This window comes from Pleurodeles waltl, chromosome 4_2 (genome assembly GCF_031143425.1).
Source record: "Pleurodeles waltl isolate 20211129_DDA chromosome 4_2, aPleWal1.hap1.20221129, whole genome shotgun sequence".
NCBI classification, from domain to species: Eukaryota; Metazoa; Chordata; class Amphibia; order Caudata; family Salamandridae; genus Pleurodeles; species Pleurodeles waltl.
Window position 1 is genome coordinate 623,979,507 of NC_090443.1, and position 16,454 is coordinate 623,995,960.

General features: G+C 41.6%; 1 protein-coding gene across 2 annotated transcripts in view; it reads left to right on the top strand.

The window, feature by feature from the left end:
- TTLL7 (tubulin tyrosine ligase like 7) overlaps nucleotides 1-16,454 on the top strand; it is a 950,867-nt gene that overhangs the window by 517,412 nt on the left and 417,001 nt on the right. The window lies entirely within an intron of this gene.

The window sequence follows — 16,454 nt, forward strand, 5'->3', positions numbered from 1 at the left end:
TGTATTGTTTTGTCAATTTGAGTGCTTTCCTGAAATGCTGAAGCCATGTTTCATGGCCAGAATAGAAGTCAAAATTGTTTGTGCAGCGTTGGCTAGCACATTGTTCAGTGTACAAAAGCGACATATTTAATTGTGTATCCACAAAGAATTCCGAAAAATATAAAGGCTTTATTCAACTCAGACCCTGCTATGTTTTCGGAGACCTATTCTGATCCAAAAATGTATTTTGGTTTGAATATATTAAACCTCCAGGATAGTGTCCAGAAAAATATCTATAAAAGGTATCAAGGTATCTCATTTGTTCCCACCCTGGCTATTTATCTTTTGCGTTGGCATATCTAGAAACGATATGCCCATCTCTCAACAGATATTTTCTCCCACTGTGGTAGCAGGCTTAATATGTAAAAGAATTACGTTGTTGACTGCCAGCATTACTGAATACCAAGGGTGCTTAGACTTGATTCCACCCGATGCTTCTTTTGTCCACCACCCTACACATGCTGTCTATTTATCTTACTCTTGCAGGTTCCTGTTCTTGTCCGCCTTTTCTGTTTGTCACTGTTTTCCTATCTTTCTCATTCCTTCTCCATCCCTTTTTAGCCTTCCTCTCTCTTGCTCTGGGTCAAACTCTGATAATGAACAATTAGCTGTGGTCCCCAAAATTAGTGTCAGTGCCACCATTTGCAACTACAGGCACAAACTAGGAACCTCAGAGGACCGCTAGCAAACATGGTGAGGTCTGGCCCCTAAACAGTAGATGCCCACCTGTACAGTGGTGACAGATGTGTACATACTTCTTACGACATCCATGGAGAACAAAACTGGGCATGGACACAGTTGTCTGCTATCTGACCAGTGAGCATTCATTACCATCACACAATGTTGAAGATGTCTGAGTCCTTCTAACTTTCTAAATGACGTTGGTATACACCAGATGAGATGAGTGAAAACCCCATTTCTTATCAATGTTTTATGTTTCCAAAAGAAGAAATGTCTCCCCATGTGATGAATACATTTGCGGTCCCTAAGACTGACTCACCTTCCCCTCTTAAAGAGAGAGAAGTGCTGCAAATGTGAAAATGATATTCCCATGCATGCTTAAATTTGCCAAAAGGGCATTTGCATGACTTTACCTAGGGTAATCTTACTTTCCATCTAGTGAGCTACGTATAGTAGTATATCGGAAGAAAGGACAAACACGTTTGCTCCTTCAATAAAATGTAAAGCATTGAGTGTGTCCCAAAATTATAAGTATCGATTAACTTTCCCAACACTTTCACATCTAAGCACTGCATGGTTTTTATGAGAGCACGCAATTTTGGTCCGGTTTTACATTGCAGTGTATAGTTGCTGGAAGTAGGGATGCCGGGTTCCTGCAGCACCCCCAGAAATAACCATGCTGGAGTTCACAAGGTGAATGAGCAACAAAGATTCTTTTAAATGTTGTCTTTTGTGTTTCTCCTGTTACATTTGCTGTGCGTCCGAGCCAGAGGTCAAATGTAAGGCTATGGCTTCTGAGAAATGTCTGGTTATTCATTTAACCTGGAGATTGGTGTTTACTTTTCATTTTCTGGCAGAAAAGTGAAAAGTTTTTTTAAAGTGAACTATGTGCCAATCTTGCTGGAGTACAAGGCGCAGATGTACATCCTTACTTTTTTACACAAACATACAATATTTAAAGAAGGGATGTCAATTGTTTTTAACACAATACAATTTAAATACATTTATAGGTATTGGACAAATATTTCAAAATACCCAAGCAGTTATGAAAGCACAAATAAAACACAGTTTCTGTAATTCTGAAGTGTGTTGGAATCAAAGAGTTTTAATAGGATCAAAATAAATCAAGATACTTAGTGATGAGAAATGATAATTAGTCACTAAAAATCGATTTCCACATATGCCAGTTGTACCCTACCTACTTTTATCAGTAAAACTGCAGGTCTGTGAACATTTAATAGCTTTTTTAATGGAAAATGTGCTGTCTGTAAATGACAGCGTCCTGCCATACTATGCCATATTAATGTATTTAGCCCTATATGATTTATTTTATTGTTGAAATAGCAATCCAGTGTTTTGATATATAACTTGATTTTTTTCAATGACATACTTTATTTTTTCTAGTTAGGTAGATTACCAAAACTCCACTGTGTAGAACTTGCAGCAGCATCTAAAAGAGATAAGCAAAATGCATTACATCCTTTAACTAAACTTCCATGAATCCCTAATCCATCTGTTCACCAAGAAAAGCATACATAAATTATCCTTTAAGTGCTGCTGCCTCACTTTGGCTGAATTCAGGGCTTATCTCTACTCCTAATACAGTGAGATGCAATATTAATTCAATACACTCAAGTGCTGTAGATATTAAGGTTCCCATCTAAGTGAGTATGAAGACAGTAAACACTAAGGGCCTAATTTAGAGTTTGGCAGAGGGGGTTACTCCATCACAAGCATGATGGATATCCTGTCTGCCGTATCACGATTCCATTATTGCCTATGGAGATCGTAGTATGGGGGACGGTATATCTGCCACGTTTGTGACGGAGTAACCCATCCTCCACTGGTGGAGTCTGATTCGTCGGCTCTACATTCAAATATCAGCTTTGTTGGTAGCCTTTGTGAAGTGGGGGCTGAATGAAGATAACGCTCTAACTGGGAAACAATGCCTCTGGAGTTCAAAGCAGGTTATGTGAGCACTGTATCCGTACAGTAAGCTTCCCAAATGGTTCATCACATGCCCCCATGAATTTATGAGATCCAAGTGTACAATGCAGATTTGTTTTATTCTGCTCATTGATTTTGTCTGCTGTAAGCAGCTGAAATCTCATAGTGAATGGCCCAAGAAAAATGAAAAATTAGTAGAAGAATTGGGCCTGAAACTACTGATTCCCCTGGAGGGCCCTCATTTCTAAGGAGACTATCAGGGTCTCACTTGTAATCACTTGATAAATCCCCTTATAGTTAGTAATACCCCGTTATTATTAATTTCAGTTGGGGCAATTTTACAGGGCAGGAAACAGGGACACTCAGAAGAAGTTTGACTATTCCCATTCCTAGATTTTGCCATTCTGAGATTTTATCCCCAGACTGGGAATTACCCTGGTGGTCATGGAACAACAGGTTCCTTTTTTACACATTTTCCCAGATTCCAGAGACAAATCTGCTGCTATTCACTACTTGCTCTGAGCTAGTGGTCAAAATTAGTGGGGCTGGTGTGGGTTATGCGGAAGACATCTGGGGTTAGAGAATGCTTTAGTCTTCCCTGGGTAGTATTGTCTGCTTCCCTTTTGAATCTGGAAGGGATGGACAGAAGCTATGCTACACCCCTCCTTCTCTTCATAAGCAGTTTTACTGTACAGGGTGCAGATCAGCACCCTGAAAAAATGGGTCCTTTGCCACTAAACCCAGTATTGCCGAGAGTGGAAACACTGGGCCACTCTGAATTGGCCAGAGTAATATCACCTCTGGGGATACCACTCTGGTCAACTTATAATGAGGTCCTATGCACAAACATTGACAATTGCGATAACGTGATGATACAAGCCAATCATGACAACCTTGCCACTTCTGACCAGGAATGTTTCATTGAAGCACAGATAGGCATATTCACAAAGGCATGTTTAAGTATATAAAATAGTATTTCAGTAGTACTCTGATGTACTCTTACATGCCTTTGTGAATTAACCCCAAAACCTCTAACATGAAAATAAAATTGAACTTTTAAGGGATATTTATGTACAGTTAATACAAATAGAAAGATTGTGTGCTTCGTACACTTTTCCTAATAGGGAGCTGGATGTTTCTGGACCAATTCAGAAAGGCATGCAAGAGTATTTAATAGAGTACTCCTGTAGTACTGCTTCTTCACATACTCATGAATGCTTTTGTGAATTGAGCCCAGAGCCACTGCCCATGCATACCTGGGTGTCTGAATAAGCTATACCCTGCAATTAATAAAAAAGGCAGCTGAACATTAACATACATACACATATTCATAACAACAAATACACACAGACACACATACACACTCTCTCGCTCTCTTTCTCTGTTTACTTCTTTCCACCTAATCTATTCTATTTTGACATTGACTATCATCTTCCATACATACATAGTGGAGTGAGCCATCTGAAATCATACATGATAATGATAATTGGATGGTTTAAATACTGACTTTGAAACCTAAAAAGATTCCTCCCCTGCAAGTTAAGACAAGGCCTAACATACCTTAAAGTGCTTCCTTAAGAATGCCAAGTCAAATATGGCAATTTTATCGGACAATATATACTTTCACTGTTGTTGTTGTGAGTTTCCTACTAGGCCAGCAGGTGGAAACTGTGTTTCCGCCCCCTAACCCAGCGGGAAACTCATAATAAGGCCGGCGGGAAGGAGACAGCACTGGTGGTCTCCTGAACGTGGGAGTTTGGCGGACAGCCTTTTCCGCCCCACAAACTTGTAATGAGGCCCTCAGTGTTTTTAGATGTTAGAATGTGCATGGCTTCTGCATATCACACTATGGACAGTCGCCACATTCTCCGCTTTGCAAAGGTAGGGCAAAAAACATAAAATGTTCCACAGTTTCAGTGCTAGATAAACATGCAGGACACGTGGGCAATATGGTTCTCACCTGCCACATATTCCTGAGCTTATTCACTTGGAGGATCCCAGATCTAAGCTTCAGAAATGAAGATCATGCTAGAGGAGGTTCTATTCAATTAAGGAATTGCCCAAAGACTGAGACACATTTAATATAATTAAAATGCCCTGATAAAGGACCATGTGCTGCTAAAGGCATCCATCTGCTCTGGGTGCAATCGCAATATCTATTCCTCAGTTGGGATACGATTCCCCTAATAGACTCCCTGGATTATCTCAAGCAATTTGCAAGCCCAGGTCATACAACCACATTTTAACATGTTTGAGCCAGGGTATCACTTGTTGGCTTTCCAGCTTTTTACCATCTGCAACCTCCTGTTTCACTGGGATCTGTGACTTGCCCATCTGGGGTTTGAGAGCTGTGGTATGTGTAACATTGCCAGCCTAAATCAAGGCACATGGGAGTAAGTGGAGAACTTTGGGCAGGACCAGCATTGATCGAGAAAACCTATTCTCTATTATGCCTAAACCCCTGGTTTTGTCAAAGCCCCTTAGTTTTGCTCTGTAGAGGGCCACAGTCAGTCCCTTGGCACAGTAAAATCTGAGAAATGGTGATATTGGTGAAAAATACACCTGTTTAATTTTTTCGTAATTGCAGCCTTAACATGCTGGAGCGACATATGATTTTTCAGTATCTGGGCGGCCCATGATTGATTACTAGACAATCTCACACCAAGGTAGTCAAAATCTTCGACCTGTTCAAAATTGACTGATCCTAGCCTCATTTTTCCACTAAAGGCCTTATGTGGCTGGAATACCATGAATTTGGTTTTAGTAACATTTATTTCCAGGCCAAACATGCGTCTGAAAATTGATCTAGAATATTCTGTAATCCCATAGGTGTTTTACAGATTAGCAGCCTATTGTCCGTGAAGAGGAGAGCTGGAATTCGGTCATTAGCTAGCCACTGGTAATCACCTCTACAGTCATATAAGGTGTTTATTAATCCACTTATGTAGAGCATGAACACAGTTAGGGCTATGACACACCCCTGTCTCACTACTCTCAATATATCTATGCAGTCTGTTAATTTACCCTTGTTGCACCATCTTACTTGTGCATAGTGTATAGTTCCCACTATGTAATCTAATTAATTAATAAAGATTCCATTCTAACAGCATCCCCATCTCTTTCAAGGTTAGCCATAGCTTTTACAGAGGAATCATGTCAAAGACCGATTTTAAGTCTACAAATACTACATACAAGTGCCTTTTATTAATGATGACTGTCATCCATAGAATTAATAAGAATACGAACACCTGATCTGTACAGTTCATATATGCCCTAAAACTAGTTTGTAGATTAGACGGGATTTGGTTGTCATCCATCCATGTTTGTATTTTGAAAAATACCTGTTTACTAAAAACTGTTTGCAATTGCCTAACAAGCTGGTAGGCCTGTAGGTGGGAAGGTCACTCATATCCTCTTTTTTGCAGACTGGGATTATTTTTATTAATATATACACTATTCATCACCTGCATGACATATTGACCAGGTTGCAAATATGTTACAATAGACATAACTACCTTGTCAATAGCCAAAAGAACAGATACTTCCCTTACCAGTCTCTACAGTCATTGTGCTTTGTGGTGCCAGCCTAGGTTTTGGTGCAGTGCTAGAAGCAGAAGTCAATATTGTGGCAGGTGGTGGGTGGGACAACAAAAGAGAACCTTACAACTGGAATAAGGACATTTATAAAACAGATTAACCATATAAATGTTACAGTCAGATTTGACTTTAATAAAGCAATTAATACTGGTATCACCTATGTACTGGTATACTGCTATCACCTATGTGATAGTAATCTTCTACAATCTGTTAATGGCATTGTTACCATAAAGACATACCTTTGTATAATTGGGTTTGCACTGAGAAACCTGCCCTTAGTATTGTCCTTCAGCACATGCAGTGACTCTTGTACTTCACCAAGTAGTTGCAGTGGACAGCTCAGAGAGCCTGTGCAGAGTGGCACAGGTTCCCTTTGAATGTTGGGGGGGGGGGGGTCTCAGGTTCCTTGAAAGTAGCTGTGAGTCCAACCATGCCTGTGGATTGTTTGCTTGGCAGTGACCTGGAGGACTCCCCTTGGAAGGAGGTGGAACACAATGTCACACTTGGAGATGTTGGGTCTGCCTGATTGGGTATGCATATCTACCTGGTCAATGGCAGCCCATCAGGATGGCCAGAAGCCCCTAAAGCCTGAAACAGTGGCCCAGGGGTCCACCAGTAGGAGGAAGGGCAAGGGGTGTGGGAAACCGGCCCCAGAAGTTCCCACAGTCATGAAGGAGGCTGAACCTGAGGGTGACACCCCGGAGTCTACAGGGGGAACAGGTGGCTGAGCTGGGGGAGGGCCCTGAGCTATCACAGTGGCAGCAGGAAGGGGGACCCACCGGGGAGGGATTCTGTGAAGCACAGAAAGTATGCCCTACTCTGGAGGTTTTGTGGCAGCAGGCTGCAGACCAGGCAACTAGCAAGGAGCCATGATCTTACGTGATCTATTGGGAGGACAGCCTCTTGTATAGTGAGTCTAAGGTCGCTGAGCCTGAGCCAGCCTGTGTGCTGGTGGTACCCCAGTGCTTCAGAGCCTTCCTTCTGGGTCTGGCTTATGATGTGCCTTTAGCTGGACATCTGGGGCAAGACCAGACCTTTGACAGGCTTTTCACCCACTTCTATAGGCCCTAGATGCTCAGGCACTCAGGTGCACATTGTAGGTCTTGCCAGACTTGTCAGGCAATTTGCAAAAGTGGGGTGAAATGCAAGGCTCCACTTCAATCTTTTCCAGTGGTTAGTGCCCTCTTTGAAAGGGTTAGAATTGACATTGTGGGGCCTCTGGATCCCAAGACAGCCAGCAACAAGTTTATCCTGGTCTTGGTGGACCATCCCACCCGGTACCCAGAATCCATTCCTCTGAGGTCAATCACCTCCCCGTGGTGGGACATGCATTGATGGGGTTTTTTACCTGCATTGGGTTCCCCAAGGAAATGGTATCTGATAGGGCTACCAACTTCATATCTACTTATATGAAATCTCTGTGGCAGGAGTGTGGGCTAACGTGTAAGTTCACCACTCCTTACCACCCCAAAAGCATGGTCTGGGTGAAAGGTTCAACCGCATCTTGAAAGGCATTATTATGGGCCTGTCAGAGCTCATGAGGCATACGTGGGACGTCCTCTTACCATGCCTTCTGTTCACCTACAGGGAGGTGCCTCAAAAAGGGTTTGGATTTAGTCCTTTTGAGTTACTGTATTTTCACCCTGTCAGGGGACCTTTGAATCTGGTGAAGGAAGGCTTACAGAAAGTCCCCAGTAAACCTCCCCAGGATGTATTCAGTTACATGGTGTCTTTTAGAAACCAGACTGACCGCTTCAGAGCTCTTGCAAAAGAGAAATTAGAAGCAAGCCAGGAAGACATGTAACGGAGGTATGACCAGAATGCCACTCTGGTTGAGTTTTGACCTGGACAGAAAGTGCGGGTTATGGCGCCGGTGGAGCCTAGGGCGCTCCAGGACAAGTGTACCTAGCCTTTTGAGGTGGTGGAGCAAAGTCACCTACCTGGTGGACTTCCAGACTCCCAGGAACCCCTTGAGGGTCCTGCATGTGAACAGCGTCAAGCCACACTTTGAGCGGTATGAATTGTCCATGCTCCTAGCAACAGGTGATGGGGTGGAGGAAGAGAGTGAGCCTCTTCCTGACCTCCTGTCTGCTGGGGAGAAGGATGGGTCTGTGGAGGGAGTGAATCTCTCCCCCTCCCTGACCTCAGAACAACTGAGGGACTGTCGTCAGGTGTTGGGTCAGTTTGGGCCAGTTTGCCTCCCTGTTGTCCTTGATCCAAGGGGTCACCCACTTGTGTACACATGATGTGGACACTGGGGACAGTCCACCTGTTAGCAGAAGGTTTGCAGGGTGACTGATAAGGTCAGGGCTATCATCAAAGATGAAGTATCAAAGATGTTAACCCTAGGGGTAATCAAGTTTTCTAGTAGTCCTTGGACCAGTCCTGTGGTCTTGGTCCCAAAGGCTGCTGCTCCTGATGCCACACCAGAACTCTGGTTCTGTGTGGACTACCGGGGTCTCAATGCGGTCACTAAGACTGATGCGCACCCCCATCCCCTGAGCTCATCAATTGGTTGAGAGCTGCCAAATACCTTAGCACCTTTGACTGGACACCATGTGGGGAGTGGCCAGGTGGCACCCCTACAGCCACAAATTAACACCAATCAGGCCTGGAATCCTCCCAAGACCAGAGGTGAGGTTTATTTGGGCCTCACTGGCTATTACAGACGTTTTGTCAAAGGATATGGCAGCATTGTTGCCCCCATGAATGAGTTCACTTCCAAGAAGAAACCAAGGAAGATGACCTGGAAAGAGATTTTGTCAGACAGCTTTTGATGCCATGAAGGCAGCCATGTGCCCAGCATCTGTGCTGAAAGCACCTGATTTCTCCAAGGAGTTTGTTGTGCACAATGATGCCTCAGAGCATGGTATAGGAACAGTGTTATCACAGCTAAATGCAGAGGGCCTAGATCAACCTGTAGCCTTCATTAGCAGGAGGTTATGACCCAGGGAATATAGGTGGAGTGGAATAGAGCGTGAAGCTTTTGCTGTGGCCTGGGCGCTGAAGAAGCTTAGACCCTACTTGTTTAGGAGTCACTTCAGGGTTCAAACGGACCACAGGCCCCACAACTGGTTCATGCAAATGAGGAGTGAGAATCCAAAACAGTTGAGGTTGTCCATTTCCCTACAGGGTATGGACTTTACAGTGGAACACCTCCCTCGTACAGAACACACCAAAGCTGATAGTCTGTCCAGTTTCTTCACCCTTAGTGATGAGAACTCCAATGAGGCTGTGTCGTTTCTGCCACTTTCAGCTGGGGGGCGCATGTTAGACTTGGCATGCTTGGCGTGGTCTCCCCTAACTTTTTGCCTCTGCTTCCCAGGTTATTGATGTATGCTGAACTCTGTTTTTGCTGTTTTTGATACTTTGGTCACCATACCACTGCTAACCAGTGCTAAAGTGCAAGTGCTCATATGTAAACTGTATGTGTAATTTGCTTATCCATCATTGGCATATTTCATTTCCTAGTAAGTCCCTAGTAAAGCGCACTAGAGCTACCCAGGGTTTGTAAATCAAATGCTACTAGTGGGCTTGCAGCACTGGTTGTGCCACCTACATTAGTAGCCCTGTAAACATGGCTCAGACCTGCCAGTGCAGCGCCTGTGTGTGCAGTTTTAAACTGCCAATTCACCTTGACAACTGTACCCACTTGCCAGGCCTAAACCTTCCCTTTTTATACATGTGATGTACCCCTAAGGTAGGTCCTAGGTAGCCCTATAGGCAGGGTGCAGGGTATGGTAAGGGTGGGGCATATACTGACGTCTGTTACATGTCCTAACAGTGAAATATTGCTAAAATCAGTCTTCCCTGTTGCAAGGCCTTTCTCTCTCATAGGTTAACATGGGGGCTGTCTTTAAATAAATATTAAAGTGCAGATTCCTTTTGAGAGCAGATAGAAATTTGGTGTTTGGAGTCTCTGAACTCAGAAATTAAAAATACATCTTTTAGTGAAGTTGGTTTTTAGATTGTTAGTTTGAAAATGCCACTTTTTGAAAGTAGGCATTTTTTCATGCTTAATCAGCCTGTTTGTGGATTCCCTGTCTGGGCCAGTTTGACAGTTGGGCTGTTTGTGAATCCCCTCTAGACCATGAGATAAAGGGAGCTAGGGTGTAGCCTGCATATCCTTATGAGCCATCTGTGCTAGATTGGAGGGAGGAATGGCCACTTACATCTGAATGGGCTGTGCCTACCCTCTTACAATGCAGTCTCCAACCCCCTGGTGTGTGTCTGGGGCCTGGCCAATGCAAGATCTTGTGAACAACAGAAACTTTCCTTTGAATTCAAGAGGAACCTCTGCCTATGAGAAGAGCTGAGGAGAAGTGCTGCCCCTGCCTCTGACTGTGCTTTGTTGGACTATCCTGCAGTTACTGCTTCTGCCTGTGAAAAGGGACAAAGACCAGATGTTTTTGTGCATTCCTGCTTTAGAAGAATCTCCAAGATCTTGAACGGAGCTTGCCATCTATTTTGAAGTCTCCGGGCCATCAAAGACTTCCCCTGCTAACATCTGGACTCGCTACTGAGACTCTTGCCCTGCCAAGTGGTGCTCTATCCAGTCCCTGGGCCCTTGAAAGGTGAGGTTGGCAGAGAAGGGCTGAAAATTCATGAACAGAACGCGTGCGGGGAAGTTTTCGACGCACCATTTGAAACGCGTCTAATAAACAACGTGCTGACAGCTTCACGGCTAAAATCAATGCTCCACCTGCATGAAGGCTGGGAGATCAATGCATCGCGGCTGGAGAAATTACGCACAATACCCGATTGCGGCTGCTGATAACGCATACCCCATGCAGTGCGGTTTTCTAACACCGTGCAACAGGATTTTCAATGCATCGTCTCTGTGCATCAAAGTCAACCCGACTCTGAGCAGATCTGAGGTGCCCTGTCCGGAAACTAACGCATCATTCTCTTGCGAGGTAGAAAAACTACTCATCACTGACCCAACCGGAGAAGAAACGGCACACAGCCTACCTTGCGAGAAAGGAATCGACGCATTGCTGCCTTTTTTGATGCATGTTCGCATGTGCAGCTTTATTTTTGACACTAACGGGGTACTTTGTACAAAATCAAAACCTTCATTGTTTTCTATGATGTAAAACTCTTATTCTTTTGAAAATTCATATTTTAACTTGTGTATGTTGGATTTTTGTTTTTTGGTCTTGTTTGATTTGAATAAATATTGCCTATTTTACTAAACTTGTGTGGTGTCCATTGTGTAGTGTTACACTGTATTACTGTGTGTGTTGGTACAAATAATTTACACATTGCTTCTGAGTTAAGCCTGCCTGCGCGTGCCAAACTACCAAGGGGGTTAGTAGGGGTTAGCTAGGTGTGTTTCTCCTTTGCCCTGATGAGTGTGAGGGTCTTTGCTTGGACTGGGGGTAACATGACAGCCAACCAAAGATCCCATTTCTAACAATGGTGGCTGCAGGAGCAGAAAGATGAAGAGGGAAACAAAACAGAGCCTGTGGTGTGGAGAATATTATGTTGCTGAAAGGGAATGGGTATCAGACATGTATGATTTGGTTTAGGTTTATATAATTTTGCCATTCCCTTCCATGCAGAGGTCTCTACCTCAGGTGTGAACCTCTTCGCCCCAGGGGCAGAGGTCTTCACCAACTGTGCAGAATATAAAGTACAATTGTAGTTACTTATTACCTTTATGGCCATAAATTATATTTATGCAGACTCTGCCCTCTAAACTTAAAGGGCGGAGATAAGTAATTCTACAATTTATACTAACTATGCACTTCAAAATGGTGAATAGCCAAAAGTAATAAAGTTACTACAAAGTGTAAGAGTAAATTTGTATGTGACTAAATCTACACATGTGAAGTTAATTTGTTTGAATAGGGTCCTATTGTTCCTGTTTTCATGGACAGCTTGGTGTCATTTTCCTATCCATGCATGTTACTTTCAGAACCACAATTTCACAATTAAAAGAATCATTTTTCTACCCCATCAGCCATTTGAAAAAGAAGATCCTCAGTTTCAAGGCTAGAACTATAGACTTTCCTCCAATATCATCATCTGAATAGATCTCATCTTTACATTTTTCTGTAAATGAACTAAATCCGTTCACACAGTCGTCTTCAGAAGACTCAGCGTGTACCAGAGTTGTGTGACATTAGTTTGATTTTCAGGGCCCGAATCTACTCGACCACTTGCTATGGTGAGTCATTTTTTATCAAGTTGAGCCATAGAACAGGTGTTCTGTTCAGTTTGAAACTGGAGCAGCAATAAAATGTGCCTTTAAATCTTGTTTTGTATGTCACATTTGCTATATGCTCACAGACAGAGGTCAAAACTCAGTTTGTCTTTCAATACATTTTCCTTCTGACTGCAGAGTTCCAGGATTTTGTAAGGTGATCTGCCTTACCTGCTGTTTAGAGTGTGAAATAAAAGGCTATAGATTGTCAGATTTTTCATAACACATAGCATTTAAATGACTAAGTCAACTGTGCAAACATTTCAAAATGTATTTCAGTAGATGTGAAAGCCCATTTTTTGTACTTGTGTGGTGAAAAAATGTTAATATGATGAAAACAAATCAGAATTCTTTACTTGTTGATTTGGAAAGGATATGTTTTCAGAAGCCCAATTTTCGCAGATTGTTAATACACTATATAGTTTTAACAGTAAAGCTGCAAGTTAGTGGAAAGGTTTTTGGACATTTCTTAGAAATTGTCTGTGTCTACATTACAGTATGCTACCACATTGTGGTGTAGTAATATATTTATTAAAAGTGAGTGTGTAAACGAACTGAGAATCCTCCTGCCCTGATGGCAATGCTATTAGTTAACTTAAAGCAAGTCATGGGTCATTTGTCCCCTATATGTGGGCTATATTCTTGTGATACATTGAGCAAAATTTAGTCTAGGTAATCGAACAAAGGAAGTTTTTTGTACTGCAGAAATGCCGAGCTCACATATTTGAAGTTGCAATCATATATGAGAATGAAGAAAAAGGCAACTCTGTAAACTATTTGCCTAGGATCACACAATTTGAGACCCGTTTACAGATCAAGTACATTACAGTTAGTTTGAATAGATTATTCAAGTTACTTGACCCGCAGGTCTGGTAATATTTTTATTAATTTTGAGGACTGATTTTATTTAACACACTTTAATAAAAACATTTAAAAAGTACTCTTCTGAGAGGGGCAAGTAGTGACATGTTTTATGAATATAGTAGAATGCATTTATTAACACACTCTTGAACTATTTAGAGACCAGTCTAAGTGGCAAAAGCCACATTTTTGATGATAAGTCAAATATATTTACCTCTTGCCTTTGAGCAGTACAGATGCACACACCAACAAAAAATATTTTCATAGGACAAGTTACGAAGAAACATAATACTCTTTAGATAGCATTTTCATTACGTTAGCTATCTAGAAATATACACAGGGAAGAGAACCATCCTAAATTATACCGGGTGATGAATTGCAATAACTTAAGTTTTCCTTTGTCTAGTTGGCCTTGGTACCCAAATGAATAAGACTACTTGTGTTACTTCCTGAAGTCCATTCCCTAGTACTAGTACTAGTACTGCCAAACATCTGAAACGCCCAACTCCAGATGTCTTCATACTGTTGAGGGGCTCTTCCTTCTTCGTTGTTACCTGCATAATGGAGAACTTTAAAGAAGGTGATATACTAATTCTTTCGAATTTTCCCCACAGTTGTTTAGTCAGTTCTTCCTTTCTTTTATCTGCATAAGTAACTTTTAAATACCACAGGTTAACTCAGGCTAAAGAAAATAGGCTCCTTTCTTCTCTGTTGGCAGGTATAAATATGTACTGTTGACGGCATGGAGGGGCAGTGAAAATGCTGCAGCAGGATGAAGCAGGACCTTCTTTAATACATACCTTACAATAAAAAACGAACTCTTCTTTGTGCAAATTTATCAATTTCACTTCTCAGCTGTTTGTACGCAAAACTATCAGTTTGTAAGCAGCCGTACTGATCTTATCAATCACAATAAATATTTTTTATTGACACTCATCAAGAGCTGTTAGTAAGTTTCAAACATTGAGTCACTATCCACAAATATTACCGAAGAAGATGCCACTATAGCGATAGAAGACTGGCTCAATAAGATATCTACTCCAGTTGCAGTCTGTACTGACTTTCTAATTTCCCTATTATACAAAGTTCTGACCAAAAGCTGTTTTATGTTTCACAGAAACGTTTTTATGTAAATAATAGAAGTCGCTATGGGCTCCTGCTTCAAATCAAGTGTTGCCACACTCTAGGTTGATGATATAGAAAAATGTATTATTATATACACCATTAATCCAGTTAAAGAAAATATCTGGGTTAGGAAACATTATGTGTATGATATCTTCATGATATGACATGGAAAACTTGAATCTCAGAGGTATTTGTTCAACTGGCTTAACCAGTCCCAGAGACTTTTGAAATTGACATTTCAATATAGTAATTGTAGTTTACATTTTCTAACTCTTAACATTAGAAATGCAAATAGTAACTTAGGGACCAGCCTGTTTAGAATACCCAAATGGAGTGAAATTCCTTACTTAAGTATGATAGGGATTATCCTTTGGCCTTAATGAATGTATTATCCTTTTGAAATTTTTTACAGATTAGGTGAAATTGTAAGTGGGAGGAAGACTTTTATTGAGGGAAGGCATAAATACTGAGTAGAAGATTACTGGGAAGAGGGTGCACTAAATGCGTTATAAAATACTCCATGAACATAGCAGGGGGGTGCCCTGGAGAATACTCACCTCACATACCAAGGAACCACTCAAACGTATATAACTTGTGTAACCACATTTAGCCCTGCTGCAAATTCGTTACCAAAGTTATTTAAACAAAACTGGAGAATTTTACAGTCTATGGCTTAATAGTTGATCGCCTTTATTTTCGTTCAAACATGCAAGAAATGGCAAAGATCTATTTCGCTCATGCAAGCATCAGAGAACCTAGCTTCAAAATCATCTATTATCCAAACCTGGGGACATCTCTCACTATTATGGGAACAACAATGTGGCGGCTGTACTCTCTGTACTCTGTGAACTATCTGACCTTACCACAAACACCAGGGAATTTATACATGACCAGATTTCATATAAAGTACAGGATTTTTCTGTCTGTAATTCTGCTTTTGTCATCTATTCCATTTGGTGCCTAGGCTAACTAATTTACATTGGACAGACTATGCAAAAAATGAAAACACAAATTATACAGCACAAATGTCATATCAAATGTTGCGTTACTAATCCCCTTTTAGTAGCAGCGTTCATGACAGGGCAACAAAGGGAGACAGACTTGTAGAGAAAGGTCATTTAAGTGATTGCAAAACCACCAGGGCTGTTGATGTAGCACCAGTCATTGACACGTTTGAATGGAGATGTATACTTTATGTAATTCTATTGTAAATGACCTTAATGTCCTTAACACTTTCGACAAATAGAATGGAATGATAATCTAACTTTCCATCTTGAATGTGAACCACAATGGACAGTTTCCCTCAATGTGGTCATCCATTTTATCTTCATTCCATTTGAGAAAAACACATACCACTACCTCCCCCGCTGCAGTTGCAATGCATGGACATCTACACTTGAAATAAGCTATTTTTGAACATTTGAGCCTTACTTTATTTTGAAGTGCATTCATTTTCGGACCTACTGTGAACAGCAATAGGCAGTCTGTTTACATCAGATGATGATGAGTTTATTCCCTTTTGGGTGGAAAGATATACCATATTCCTCTGTGTTTCATGTGTAGAACATATCATTTTTCTCTTACATTTTAACTTTCTTCCAATTTCCAATTCTTTGGTCTGCAAACCACGATCTTCTAAAGTAGTGTTTTCTATTATTTGTTAATTCCAGTTTCTGTCCTCAAGAAAATGTTTTTGCTTATTTGCTCATTCTAATTTGTGTTCTTAAAAATACACGAGATCATCTGTCACTATGTACAAACTGGGTTTTAGTTTGCTTTCCACTCCTTAATTGGACGTGGTACCATCTTGACATAACTTTCTGTGGCGCTATGCACCCCTTTGCTGTTCACACCCAAACACCCATACGCTGAAGGAGACTGAGGATTGTGGTGTCTTCTGCGCACTTTGGTACCAGTTCGCTCCTTGTGCACTTCATTTCATTTGGTAGCAAATGGGCGTCTCTCCTTTCGGTTACTTTCTTCATTGACAGGACAC